Here is a 14,988-nt window from a genome sequence, read left to right as displayed (position 1 = left end):
TCTCTTCATATGAATCACTACCCCAAACCCTTCCAATCTCTTTTTGAAAATTGATTTAATTTCAAAATTTTCCCTTCATATCAATCGCTCAAATGTAAAATTACAACTTTAAATTCTTTTTTTTTTTCTGTTTCTTTATAAATTTTGTTTTTCTGTAGAAACCAACCTTACTAGTAATTCCATGGGTATTTTGGACATTTTTGCTTCAGGGGAGCTTTTAGCAATTTATCCTAAAAAATATTCATTAGAATTTTTGTCAATCAAGCTCTAATGGTTGTCTACGTCTCCTCTCCATGAACCTGCCAAAATTCCTAATTTATTTCTCTTAAACTCTCATTTTCCCACTCTTATTTTCTCTCCTCCTTTTATACTTTAACTTTTCAAAATTACTTAATAAATGTATTTATTAATTCCTAAAACCCCTCCTCATTCCTAAAATATTGCTAATAGCTAAGTTTTTTTTTGTTAGACTCTTAACTAATCTCTACTTCCTTCTAATTAGCACACATTATATATGGTTGACCACTTTTTGCCTTCAGGTCATGGGTCACTGGTTCAACCATCTAGGTCAAATGGGTTAGACCATTCTGTGTGTGCAAATACATATTTTATTAATAAATAGTATATAATTATGTTTTACATAAAATATATGTATTATTTTATATTTAATTTATGTTCTAATTATGTTTTTAATTTGGGTAAATTACACCAACCCCCTATACTATGGGGTCAGTGACAAAGACCCCCTTGCACTTTTCTTTTTACAACAAAGGCCCACCTGAACTTTGGCCATTCGACAAAGACCCCCCTCCATTAGTGTTCTGTCAGTTAACTTTCGAAAAAAGATCCTAATTTTATTGTTTAAAGTTTTCTAAATGCCGAAACTACTCTTTCTAATTTATTTTAGCTTTTTCTCCTTTACTGTTATTATCTTCATCCCATTTACTTTGCTCAAACTACCCTCTTCTCTCTCTTTGGTCTAAACTCTAGAGTACAGAGAAAGAAAATGAAGAATTCTAACAGAGAGCTTCTGAATGGGGGGCCCTCTGATCGTTGTGATGGAAAAGTTGAAGAACAACAAGCAGAAGCTCTTTTACACCTCGATAGTACGACCTATGAACTTGGAAATCTAGGCAATACGATCACACCCACAGAAACCTTTATCCCCTAAATATCACAAGAACTTGTGTCTGTGGTGAATGGATCATTACGATTAAATTTACTTTTGAGCAAGTTAGGTTTTAAGAGAGAATGGCAAAAAAAAGAAAATTTAAATTAATGGGGTATTTTGGTAATTTAATGCCTTCCGTTACTTGATTTAATAGTTGAGGGTGGAGGGGGGAGGGGGGGCATTTGTCGCAAAGTAAAAGTTCAAGGGGGCCTTTGTCGCAAAAAAACGTGTAGGGGGTCTTTGTCACTAACCCCGTACAATAGGGTGGTCCATGTAATTTACACTTTTAAATTTTTTTATTTGTAAAAAACATTAATAATTTCATTTCAAGGCCAAAAAGGGTTTTTTTTCCATGAAAATAGCGAGGCAAAGAACCTATAGCACCTTCGAATGCATAGATCTTGTTAGGTTACCCAAAATAAAAAATAAGAAAATATCACCTCAATTGGACATTGCAGTCCAAAGTTATGGCCTCCAAAAGTTTGCACATACATTAAATGTGCAACCATAACCTAGTGATCGAGTCAAATGGGTCAACGGTTGAATCATTTGGGTCGAACGGTTTTTGACCGGAGGGTAGGTTTCAATAGAACCAAACACGGAATCAAGGTCAGGTGATGGTTTGAACGGTTCAATTGGTTGACTTGTTGGAAAGTTGTTGAACCGAAGTTGGCCAACTTGGGTCAAGTTGGGTTTGTTTAGTCAATTCATCAATTTGGTGAACAAACATAGCTGAAATTAATTATTGTTATTTCATTGCAAAAAATTATTATACATAATATATAAAATATAAATAATTATTAATTATTTAAAATTTTGAAGTATAAAACAATTGTCTACTCTTATGCCTTTTTATTATTTAGCTTTTGCTTAAGAAAATCCATGCATCCCACAGGTCCTGCTAGTAAAAAATAAATGTATTCCAATTTACAAAAAATATTAATTTTCATAATTGAAAACAAAACATACAACAGTGTGATTTCAAAAATGATAATTTAAAATTATCGTAGTTTTAAAAAGTTAATTATTATGTATTTAGAAAATACTGATAAATTTTTATTGAAAAATAAACTATGAATTATTAAATTTTCATAAAATTATTGTAATAATTATTGAAAATATAAGATAATTTATTTCATTTTCAAAAAATTATTGATAAATTATTACATTTTTATAAAATTATTAATAAATTTATATTGAAAAATAAAAGATAAATTATTGTAATAGGAAAAATAAATATTGAAAACTAATAAATTACAGAAATTTATTTGTTACATTTTTTAGAAAATTTGGATTAATATATATCAAAGAATAAAATAAATATAATTATTTTTCGGTTATTTATTATTATTTTTTATTGTAAAATTATTGAAATTTATTCAAACCATTATAGTCAATAAAAGATAAATTATTTCATTTTCAGAAAATTATTGATAGATAAATATTTATTCAAAAAAGTACAAATAATTTTTATTCGGAAATTAAATATAAAATTACTGTAATTTGAAAACTAATTATAGAAAATCATTGATTAATTTATAATAGAAAATAAAAGATAATTAATTTTGATTGGAAAATAAAAGTAAACTATTCAGTACATATTTAGAACATTAGTGAATAGCTTATTTTGGAAAATAAAAAGTAATTAATTTCTTGATTATTGTTTATTGAAAAGTAAAGGATAAATTTTTGAATTTTTAGAAATTGATTGAAACTTATTAAATTTTTAGAATTTAATTAAATAATTTATAATATAAATAACATTTTGGAAAGTAAATGAGTAAGTTAGGAAAATAATTTTTCAAAATTATTATATTTTCATAAAATTATTTATTACTTATTCTGGATATTATTGATTAAGTTATACTGGAAATTAAAAGATAAATAAGTTATTGAATAATTTTTATTGGAAATAAAACATAAATTATTAAAATTTTCCGAAAATTAACAACTTTATATTGAAAATAACATTCATGAAAATAAAGAGTGTAATTTAGGATACTAATAAATGAAGGTTATTACTTTTCTAGAAAATTAGGTAAAATATTTAGAAAATGTTTGATTAATTTATATTAGAAAGTAAAAGTTCATTAAATTTTTTATCAATTTATTTATTGATTTCTATTGGGAAATAAAATCTAATTCATTACATTTTCATAAAATTATTGATTAATTTAAATTGCAATATAAAATATAATTAATTTGTTAATTAATTTTTATTAGAAAATAAATTATAAATTTTTTATTACCCCCTCTCTACTAAAAATTATTTATTTAAATTTACCATGTCAGTAACGCTTAAAATATCCTTTGATCATTTTTATTCTTAATTACCCTCATTTTCTTGAACTTTTGCTTTTATTTCATTCATATGATTTTTGAAAACAACCAATAGATAAAAAAAGAGAGATTTTCTTTTCTAATGTCTAGCCAAGTGGCACCACTATCCCCCACTTTCTCCTAAATTATATTTAATTCCTATTCTTCTTCTAAATTATCTCTAATTTAGTAGACTTTTTTTTTTAATTTGTCTCTAATTCCAATTTATCCACTCCCCCCACGTTTCACCTAGATCTCCTAAATTATTGAAATAATAAAACAAAATTAAGTAATAATTTTAACATATTTATTAAAACACAAAAAAGTAATTATGATATATTTACTAATATTCATATTATTAATAATGTAATGCTTTTATAATAATGAAATTAAGCACTAAAAATAAAAATTATAATTTTATGGATAATTCACTTTAAATACTGTCAAAATATTAAAAAACTAAAAATAACAAAATATTAAAAATAGCTAAATAATTAAATAACAAATATTTAATATTACATGACAACTTTAAAATAAATAAAATTTAGATAAAAGTTTTTACATATTATTTAATTATTTAACTCACGAAATATTTAACATAACTAAATCTTAAATATTTCAAATAACAACATTATGTAATAAATTTAAAAAATATTAAAAAGTTTAGAAATAATTTTAATAGATTTCATAATATTTGAAGTAATATTTGTTTTGCATTTTACGAAATTAATAACGAAATTATGTATTAATAGTATATATTATAATTTTACAAATTATTAAATTGAATAAATCATTAATATTTTAGAAATTTCAATAATGATACTATTTATAAAAATAAATATTATTGTAAATAACTTATTTTTAAATATTTTACATATCAAAAAATTTAATAACTAAATCACATTTTAAAAAATATCGATGCTTCAAAATAAAAACATATATATAATAACTTTCAAAAAAAATTAATAGATAGTAAAAAATAGAGCCATAATTTAAATTATTATTATACTAATTATAAAAATAATATTTCTCTTAAATCAATTAATAGTTGTAGAAATAATTTAAAGAAAAACATAATTATTATTAATAATAATTTTAAAACCTTAATTTAAATTTAATAAATATTTATATATACTGAAATCAATATTTATTGTATTCTCAGTAATTTTTTGTTGTATTTTTATGGTAAATTTATTTTCGTTAATTATGTAAAAATATATATTTTTTTTCTTATGTAGTAGAAAATATTTAATATTATTGGAGATCAAACTATTGTTGTATAACTTTTTAAATTTAATTTATTATACTTATAAATTTAATTTCCACAATTATGTATTTTTGTTATAATTTATTGATTAGTAGTAATTAGTGATGAAATTATATTGGAGATTGCACTATTTTTTGACTAATTTAATAGATTTTATTATTTATTGTATTTTCATAATTACTGTATTTTTATTAGCTATTTATTGTATTTTTATTGTAAATTATTTCTAATGATTGTGTACTTTTTCTATTAATTTTCGGTAACTATTTAGGATTAAACTATTATTATTTATTAGAGATTAGACTACTAATTTGGCTGAAATTAAGAGTATTCACAAGTTAGTTCAATTTTGTTGTAGGTTGTTCAACCGACCATTAGTGAAAACCATCCAATTTAGGTTTTATCGGTTTGTGTCAATTTTTAGCTTGGTTAGTTGGTTCAAAAGATTTAAACTTAAAAATTAAATTTAAATTTAAAAATTATAGCAGTATTATTAAAAGAATATATTTAAAGTATAAAATTTTACTATATGTATATGATTGGGTCATTTTGGTTTTGGTTGATTTACAAATGGCCAAGCTGAAATCGATTCGACCTGATCGACTTAATTAGGAAATTGTTGAACCCAAGCCAATTGGAAATACTTTAAAACCCTAACTGAAATTAATGATTGCTATTTTGTCTTGTAAAAAAAAAGAACTAAAAGTAGTATATAAAATATAAGGGTGTGACTATAATATGGAAAATATATGATATCTGAAAAATGTATGACCAATCAACTAGAATCATAAAGTGTGGTAGCCAATCAGGTGTTATTTATCAGAAATCATGGGTGGGTTTTGATTGGTCAAAACTCTTTTGATACCATGTCTATCCCACATCATAGATTTTCTCAAAATATAAATAATTATTAATTATCTGAAAATTAAAATATAAAACAAGAGACTGGTCTTATACTCTTATGTATTTTATTGTATAGCTTTTGGTTTAACAAAACCCGAGACCAAATCTTCTCCTCACATAGGGTGCTTCACATGTGCCTCACAAGCACATCCTACCATGCATTAGGAATATCTCCCGTACTTGTAAATTATTTTTCACAGGAGATGTTCCCAATGCACAGTGGATGTGTATGTGAGGCGCCCAATGTTAGGAGTAGATCCCGTTCCACAAAACTCATGCATTATATGAGTCCCCGTTAATAATAAATTAAATTAATGTGACCCATACGGGTCAGTTACCGCCAAAAAAGGTGCAGAATAATAATACTTTTAAAATATATCTCTGTCGGCGGTCATGAAGGCCAGCTCACACCACTTTTGTTTCATTGTCTATCTTGCAAAGTCAGTCTGGGCTTCCCGGCGATTCTGGCTACCACATTTGAATATCAAAGCCGGAGATTCAGAAAAGAAGCACATCTTTTCTTTCAGTCTAAGCTGCTGATTTGATCAAAATCGGCAATCGACTTTTGCCTAAGACAATGGTTTTAATAGCCAATCTGGCTGTCATGCTTTTTCTAGTAGAAGGTTTTCAAAATTCATGCTTCTTTCTCTCCCTATATTTTTGTTTTTCTTTTCTTTTGATTTTTCTTGCAAAAATTAGGTGGTGACTGTCATCCCATTCTTATAGCGAGCATGATTTTCAAAACTGGATCGGATGGTCGGATCGGAAAAACCGAAAATCGGTTAGGTGATCAGTTCCATTTTTCCCTAAAATTGGATTTTTTTAAAAACCATTGATTTTGATCAACAAACCACTCACCCGGACGATTAACTGTTCAAACTGTTTGAATAGTTTTAATCATTTTTTATTTTTTTTATTTTTTTATCAGAATAGGCCGACTGTTTGACCCAAAAACTGGACCCCTGACTGGTTCATTCTCCGGGTTGATTTCAAAAACCTTGGTGGCGAGCTTCCAGGGAATTACAAAACAAATTTGATTAGAGTGTAGCTACCTGCTAGAGATAACACAGGAAAGCCGCTTTCAGTGACTCAATTTATTTCTAATTATGTTGTAGAGAAAATATTAACGTGACTATTATAAACCTGATAAAATATTCAGACTTTAGGATATATAGACTAGTCCCCACCCTTACAAATAAAACTCTCTCACAGTCACAACCTTACACTAACTTTTTCATCAAAACAAACAAACAAACAAACCCCTGCTATTTGTGGAATTCCATAACCCACATGTCATAAGCACATCAAAGTCTTTCACAACTGGAAAATCTAGAGCTCATTGCCAGTGCTTCAAACTCTTCATAAGTCCTCTCTTTTCCTCTAGGACATTGAGATAACATTATTAAATCTACAACTTCAGGCAACACACTAATCCCAGCTGCTCGAGCCTCTGGAAGAATGTATTCCACAACAATAATCTTTCCCGAGTTTGGAAGAGCTTTCCAACAGTTCTTTAATATCTTCAAGCATTGCTCATCACTCCAGTCATGAAGTACGAACTACAAGTGTTTAAGAAAGGAAAAGAAATTCTTTTACGAATAATATAATTGAGCTTTTAAATTAATAATACGTACGGGGGGATTAATTCAAGTCTCATGCACCTTTTAAATACAATTCAAAACTCAGTTTACTAGATAAATTAATTTCTTTTAACACAAATAAATAACAATAATTGAAAATATTTCTTGGTTATATATATTATATAAAATCAAGAATTGTAATAAACAATTTATAAGTTACAAGGAACTATTTCGGATTATAGCATGCATGATCTTTGTGAATTATATTGTCCCATTATAATAATTCATTTAAAATATTTTATGAATGATCTTCGTAAGAAATAAATTATTTAAAAAAATTAAAAAAGTAACTCGCCTTCATTAAAATGGCTTCTCCTTGTGGGACATTTTCAAACATATCCCCTGCAACATGTTCCACACCTGATGACAAAGAATTAAAATTTCTTACTAAAATACCATAAAATTGGAAGCAGAAATATTGCTAATTTCTCTACCTAGTAAATAATGATAATTATGCAAAGGAAAAGATAAGTCATACCAGGATAAGATGGTGCATCTGCAACAATATGAGGCAAATCGAAATTAATACCCTTAATTTGAGGATACTTAGATGTGATAAAGTTGAGCATGACTCCAATCCCTCCTCCAACATCCACCACCTCTTTCAGACCTTCAAAGCCTTCATGATTATTATACTGTGATCTGATATTGCTCTATTAAAAACTTTGTTGAATCGAGAATCTTTCCCAAGGTATTCAAAATAGAGACATATTATGGGTCTTATTAAAAGGAATTCCACCTTGAAGAACAACATCTTTCAAATGGTACCTATAGATCAAAATAATAACACTATTATTTCAGTCCATTAAAAAAAAAGGAAAAAGAAATAAAGAAGGAAATTACAGAGTTAAGTAATTTTTTGTAATATTTGGAAGCCACAAAGATGGACTATATATAGACTACTATTTATGGGGAATATATAGATTGCTAGAGGATTGATAGTAAAATAGTTGAAAACAAGATTCAAAATATCGATACGCCCGCGTATCAGGTGATATTGATACTGTTTTTTTACTCTTTTTTTTTTATTTTTTTCAAAACTGGCTCAGGGGGGCGGTTTTGGGCTCCTCCACCCCCTGAACTAGTCAGAAACCCGATACACCCACTGTAGGGGCATATCAGGGGGGTCCCGAAATGATACATATCAGCTGATATGGGCCGATACGTGTCGATACTTTGAACCTTGGTTGGAAAGGGTACTGCGTGTTAATGTGAGTAGGTGCAAGTAGAAGACAATTGTGAGTATTAAAACGCTTCCCTCAATCTTTGGCCGACCAGTGCATAAGGTCAATTTGAATTTAGGCAAATAAATACAATTTGCAATCCCAAATTCTAATAACATTAATTTAAAGTTCTATTTAAATTTGAAATAATTACATCAATAAAATTTTGAAATTAATTGATAAAAAATTAAATTTCATGACACGTCATTCACCTGAAAATGTTGCTTGAATATAATTGGACTTTAACTTGCCCAAACCAATTGAGTCTTAATTTAAATTTAGAGAAATAGATACCACTTGTTTTTTTAATATTAATTACATTATTTTAAGATGCATTTAATTTAGAAATAATAACATTAATACAATTTTAAAATTAACTAATAAAAATTTAAATTTTATAGACTTGTAACTCACCTAAAATTATTGCTTGGATTGGACTTGAACCTGGTTGGTTTCACCCCAATAGAGGCATGTGTTAATTATAATTATAATATGATGGACTTGAACCTGATTAGGTTCACCCCATTAGAAGCATGTGTTAATTATAATTATAATATGATATATACATATACATGTATACATACATACATAAATATTGTCCCCACCCTGTCCCTGATTAGAATATGACCCTACCAATGGTCAAATGCGGGGCCCAGATTGGGGTGGGTCGTATTGTCATCCCAATTTACCAACCATCACTTGTGTTAAGGGAGCTAAGCCACCTGATCTGATGTTGTAAAAATAGTAAAGAGAAAGCAAATGGAACTTATTGGTAATCGCTTTCCAAACCAAAGTTGTAGTGATTTGAAGTTGTTGCAAGAACTCGAAACTGGGAATTGTAGGAAGATGGAGGGCTGAGTCGTGCCACTTGGTCACTCTCCTTAAAACTATATTTGCTCCCTACGGTGCAGTCTGGTGATCGCAAACCGGTCGCCAAGATAAAACAACCCACAGGCCACTAGTAGGCGTGCACTCGCTTACCAGACCTCCACGAATCACTAAAGATTGATGTCTGAAAAATGGTGTGTGTGTTGACCGGGTTGGCCAACACTCCTTTTATAGAGTGCTCTCAGCCCGAATGGACACAAATGTGTCATTTTAGAATTTTTAAAACAAAGTGATTCAGTGCATCGCACATACACATACATGCGCCCACGCCCACGCCCCGGCTAGACTCGATGCGCGCGTGTGAAAAGCACCCCCAACCCCACTCACATGCATGGAATATCTATAGTCCTCTCCTCCTATGAGTCCATACCCATAGAAGGAGCAAAACTACAAATATACTCCACTCTCACTCCTTTCCCAAGCAATATGGGACAATGAGTCATTCAAGGGAGGAAAGGACAAAAACAAGAGAAGGAGAGAGATTCTTATAAATTTGAATCTCCCACCAACAATCCCCCACAAGATTCAAAATTATAAGAAGATCAAACAATCTGAGCATCGCAGTGAGAAAAGTATTCATGGTGATGTCTTTTGGACTTCAATCAACACTTAGGTATGACAGGTTAAGTTATAGAGTACGGGTGGAGTCAGACTCCTTCAACCATTCTTCCTTGTCGTAACTAGCTAACTGGCCAACCAACTCAACTCACCAGTTCTTTAATGGTTCTTTTATTTTGGAACATTTCGGCCTTGTTCCCCTCTTGGAATCATGCGTGTTTTCGAGAGTAAGCCCTAGATCTCTCTTAGAAGCAGCCACACTTCACACTCACTTGTTTTATTCCAAAAAAAAAAGAGTCAGCCCTAGATCTTACTAAAATTTCACAACAAAGGTAAAGTTGTTGTGGAAAAACTCTATAAAACAAATCTGAATGGCACCCAAACTAAAAGTAAAAATAGAGATAAAGAGAAATAAGCACAAAATACATTGATTTATATGGTTCAACTTATATCCTACCTCCATGGGCAAAGGAGGAAAAGAAATCCACTATGAAGTTGTTAATGGAGAAGAAATACATAGTTGTGCCCTCATAGAAAACCCTAAGCCCCAAAATATAGAGTTGTGCCCTCACAGAGTTGTCAATGAATATGGATTAGGTCCATGCCACTGCAGGGTGGACTACGAGCCACTGCAAACCACTATGAAAATTTACCTTTGGGTTTTTCTCAAATTAATTAGGAGTGGATTCATGAAGCTAGTTGCCACAAAGAATTCAAAGGTACAAACATAACAAAGGTGCTTCGGAGTTCCCCTGCATGCATGGTATTGGAAGACATTCCCAAAAGTAGGGGATTCACTTAGAGGCTTTGTAAAGGTAGATACAGAAAATTTGAGTTGGACAAAGGTTGATTCGTTGGTTGCCTGGGCACATTCTACCCGAGAATTCTCTAAATCTGTTTCAATGAAGGTAGTAGGGGAGATTTTTGTAGTGAGAGTGGCAGTCTCTTTGGTGGTGGGAGGCGAAGTTTTAAGATGTTAGTAGTGGAGGCGGGCTATGTTCCAGGGGAAGCCTCAACGCCTGTTTTGTTGTCCCTGTTAGGAACAAGGAAGGAACTCGATACATACTGACTCGAGAGGGGAAGGGGACCGGAGGTGGGTTGCGAGACATTGACAGAAGAGAGGATTTTTTAACCAACTTTCCGAGGGAGTTCCGTCAGCACCACAGTAAGAGGTGGAGACGTTAGATAGCTAGTGCCGGTGTCTTGTGTAGGCAAGGGAGACGCTGATGAAGTGGGGCCCACATTGGAAATGTTAGAATCAAATTCAAATTCAAATATAGAGCTTCTTTCTAAAGAGGCAGACAATCTTGTTGAGGTGGAAGGGGAGCCTAAAAATGGTAGGAGCATAAGGGGGTCTTCTATGTGTTAATGAGAAATTGGTGGGTGTGGATTGGTCCACACCACACCCTATGGTAGGGATCAATCCATGCTACACCATAGTTCATAGTTGTCCTAAACTATGGATAGATTGTGCGGACTGGACTAGCCCACACCTACAGTGGCATTTTGTAGGTGTGGTGTGAACCAGCCCACACCATACTTTTTGATTTCATGTATCTCATATACATTTTATGGGAAATCTACAGAGTCGATCATAAATGTCTAATTTTTGCATTTTATATGGTAAATAAATTGAAAAAAAATGTATCAATATGCAGACAACAATTGCATTTCTTAAATAACTTAAAAAATATTGTTTTAAATATCAAAAAATAAAAAATTAATATTTTAAATATTATTTTATTGATAAAAATTATTAAAAAATTAATATTTAAATAATGAAAAAGAGTTGAAAAGGAGAACCATCATACTTGTGCTAGAATTAACATTAAATATTATTATTTTATTGATAAAATATTAAAATTTATTAAAAAATTAAATAAAATGAGAGTAATTGGACCAATGTAACGCAAGCTGAAACCTTCCCACAAACTGTCCACACCATAGTGTGGACCATTCACGAGAAAATACTATGGGCAATAAATTGGAGTGTGGTCCATCCCTGTCCGCACTATTTTATGGATGGGAACCATATCCACACATAGCAAAACACCATATCTTACCGTGAATGGGACCAAAAACTACCAAACACCACCTAAATCTTGCTCAAGTTCTTTGGAGTTTTGACCACTCGGTGGAGCAGACTTCTTCTAAGAAAAACATTAGAGGCTTGACTTCATCAATCTAGGCCCAGCTAAAGGCAGCCACGGCCCCCATAAGGGTTAAAATGCATGTGACACTAATCAAGAACCTATGAATCCTAATTTCGCCCAAGGGTGGAAAAGAAAGCTAGTATAAGAGTGACTTGTAAGAGGGATACAGAGAGGAGGGTTTGGTACACATTGGAGTTGGCTAAGTGGGGGAGTTTTGAGCCCAAACTCAACACCGCTTTTAGAAAGATGTGAATTAAAGGTGTGCACATGGTGGGTAGTGGGCACGTGTTGAATGCTTTGGCATTGATACTCTAATCAACATGGCTACCATGTCTCCACATGATTTTTCATATGTTGCTTGTTCTTTGGTTGACTAAACACACATATTGTGAGTTAGTATTAGGTTAGCTCGACAAACCAGCTAGTCTCAAGTCAGTTTAGTGAGATTAACTAGTATTAGGTTGGCTAGGCCTTCAATCAAGCCTTCTAAGGTCATGTGAAGTCAATTCATCACTTTTTCCCCCAACTTGTTGCCATGGTGACAACTTCTAACTAGTGGTTGGTTTTGGCCACATCAAGATAGCTTGGATCAACCTCTAGAAGACACTAAATTGACCACCAAAGTTGATCATCACAAAAAGAATTGTAGGTCTGAAAGCAGATGCTGCAATTAATGGATGTAAATAAGATTGCTGGTTCGGATCCCTCTTAATAATCAAAATTATTTATGATTAGTAAATCATTGTACATATCTCAGTTATGATAAGCTTAGATTTATATTCTGTTGTATTGGCCTTTTTAATGCCTTGACTTTCACAGTTTATGACAAGCAGAGTCGAGTTGGAGGAGATCCTCTACGACCCGGAGATTGAAAGAACTCTCTGTGTCCGTCTAAGAGCAGCTAGACAAGTCCAACAAGAAGCTCAAGAAACTCAAGAAATGGCTGAACAGAGAACCATGATGGATTATGCCAAACCCTCACTCACTGGAGCTGCTTCCAGCATTATCAGGCCTACTATTGCTGCTAACAACTTTGAGATTAAACCTACCATTATACAAATGATTCAAAACACTGTGTAATTCTGTGGAATGGCCCACGAAGATCCCAACGCACATATTGCTAACTTTTTAGAAATATGTGACACCTTCAAACACAATGGGGTAAGTGATGATGCCATTAGGTTGAGGTTATTCCCATTCTCTTTGAAGGATAAAGCCAAAGCATGACTGAATTCATTAACAGCGGGATCAATAGCTACGTGGGATGAAATGACCAGCCATTTCCTCTCTAAGTATTTTCCCCCTTCTAAAATTGCTAAAATGAGGAATGATATCACTACATTGTTCCAACAAGAGGGGGAATCTTTATACTAGTCATGGGAACGATACAAGGAACTGCTGAGAAGAGTTCCTCACCATGGCCTTCCCATATGGCTACAAGTGCAGACCTTCTATAATGGTCTTACTGACTCAAATAAGACCATAGTAGATGCTGCAGTCGGAGGGTCCATAAACAATAAGACTCCTGAGGTTGCCCATGCATTCATTGAAGAAATGGTAGCCAACAACTATCAATGGCACTCTGAAAGAACCCATACTAGGAAGCAGCATGGCCTGCATAATGTTGATACTTATACGGCACTATTAGCACAAATAGGAGCACTCAGTAAGAAAATTGATGAAATGCAGATAGCTGCCATGCATGTGCAGCCTCTTACTTGTGAATTGTGTGGGGGAGGCCACATCAGTACTGACTGCCAAGTGGGCGATCAATTTAGGCCAGCTATTGAACAAGTTGACTATGTTAGCAATTTGTCAAGACAGCAGTCACCATACCTTTCACCTAGGATGGAGGGGACATCCAAACCAGTCCTGGCCAAGTCAGCATACTTCCAAGCCTTTCCACCAGACTTATCATCGGCCCAAACCAAAATCCAATTTGGAGGAGCTGATGAAAAAATTTATAGCAAGTATAGAAACTAGGTTCTAGAACCAGGAAGCCTCGATCAAGAACCTGGAAAACCAAGTGGGGCAATTGGCACAATTAATCTCTTCCAGACTGCCGGGAACTCTTCCAAGCAACACTGAAGTGAATCTACGAGAGCAAGTACAAGTTATTACCTTAAGGAGTGGAAAAGAGTTGCCCGAGGTAGAAAAGAAGAATAGGGCTGAACCCAAGGTAGAAACAAACCTTGGGACCAGACAGCAGAAGAAGGAACAACCTGAAGCACAACAAGGGATGCACCAGCAACCACAAGTTCCATTCCCTAATAGGCTGAAGCAATAGAAAATGGAGAAGGAATTTGGTAAGTTTCTTGAAATATTTAAAAGTTTACACATTAATATTCCTTTTGCTGATGCTTTAGCCCAGATGCCACACTATGCAAGGTTTTTAAAGGAATTATTGGCAAACAAAAAGAAACTGGGAGATGTGGCTACAATTGCTTTGAATGAGGAATATTCTGCTATCCTTCTAAACAAGCTACCTCAGAAACTCAAAGATCTAGGGAGTTTCACTATTCCTTGTACCATAGGCAGTTTAAAAATTGAGAAAGCGTTATGTGACCTGGGAGCTAGCATCAATTTAATGCCATTTTCTATCTTCAAGAAATTGGGATTGGGGGAGCCCCAACCCACTAGAGTGGCATTACAATTGGCTGATAGATCCATTAGACATCCTAGGGGGGATCATAGAAGATGTGTTAGTTAAAGTTGACAAATTCATTTTTCCAGTTGATTTCATTGTGTTAGACATGCAAGAAGATGTGGAGGTCCCACTTATCCTAGGGAGACCCTTCCTAGCTACCGGGAAAGCGATGATTGATGTCCAACAAGGACAACTCAGCCTTAGGATACAAGATGAGGA

General features: G+C 32.4%; 1 non-coding gene and 1 pseudogene across 1 annotated transcript; both read right to left on the bottom strand.

Annotated features, from left to right (window-relative positions):
- Positions 1–6,964: 6,964 nt before the first annotated feature.
- LOC104590660 (caffeic acid 3-O-methyltransferase-like) lies at positions 6,965–14,386 on the bottom strand (annotated as a pseudogene).
- LOC148803007 (small nucleolar RNA R71) lies at positions 13,440–13,546 on the bottom strand. Its single transcript, XR_016081740.1, has one exon. It is a non-coding gene; the product is annotated as a small nucleolar RNA R71 (small nucleolar RNA).
- Positions 14,387–14,988: the final 602 nt, after the last annotated feature.

The sequence above is a fragment of the Nelumbo nucifera genome, chromosome 1 (assembly GCF_055504915.1).
Source record: "Nelumbo nucifera cultivar China Antique chromosome 1, China Antique-T2T, whole genome shotgun sequence".
Lineage (NCBI taxonomy): Eukaryota > Viridiplantae > Streptophyta > Magnoliopsida > Proteales > Nelumbonaceae > Nelumbo > Nelumbo nucifera.
This window is presented reverse-complemented; position numbering and strand designations above follow the sequence as displayed.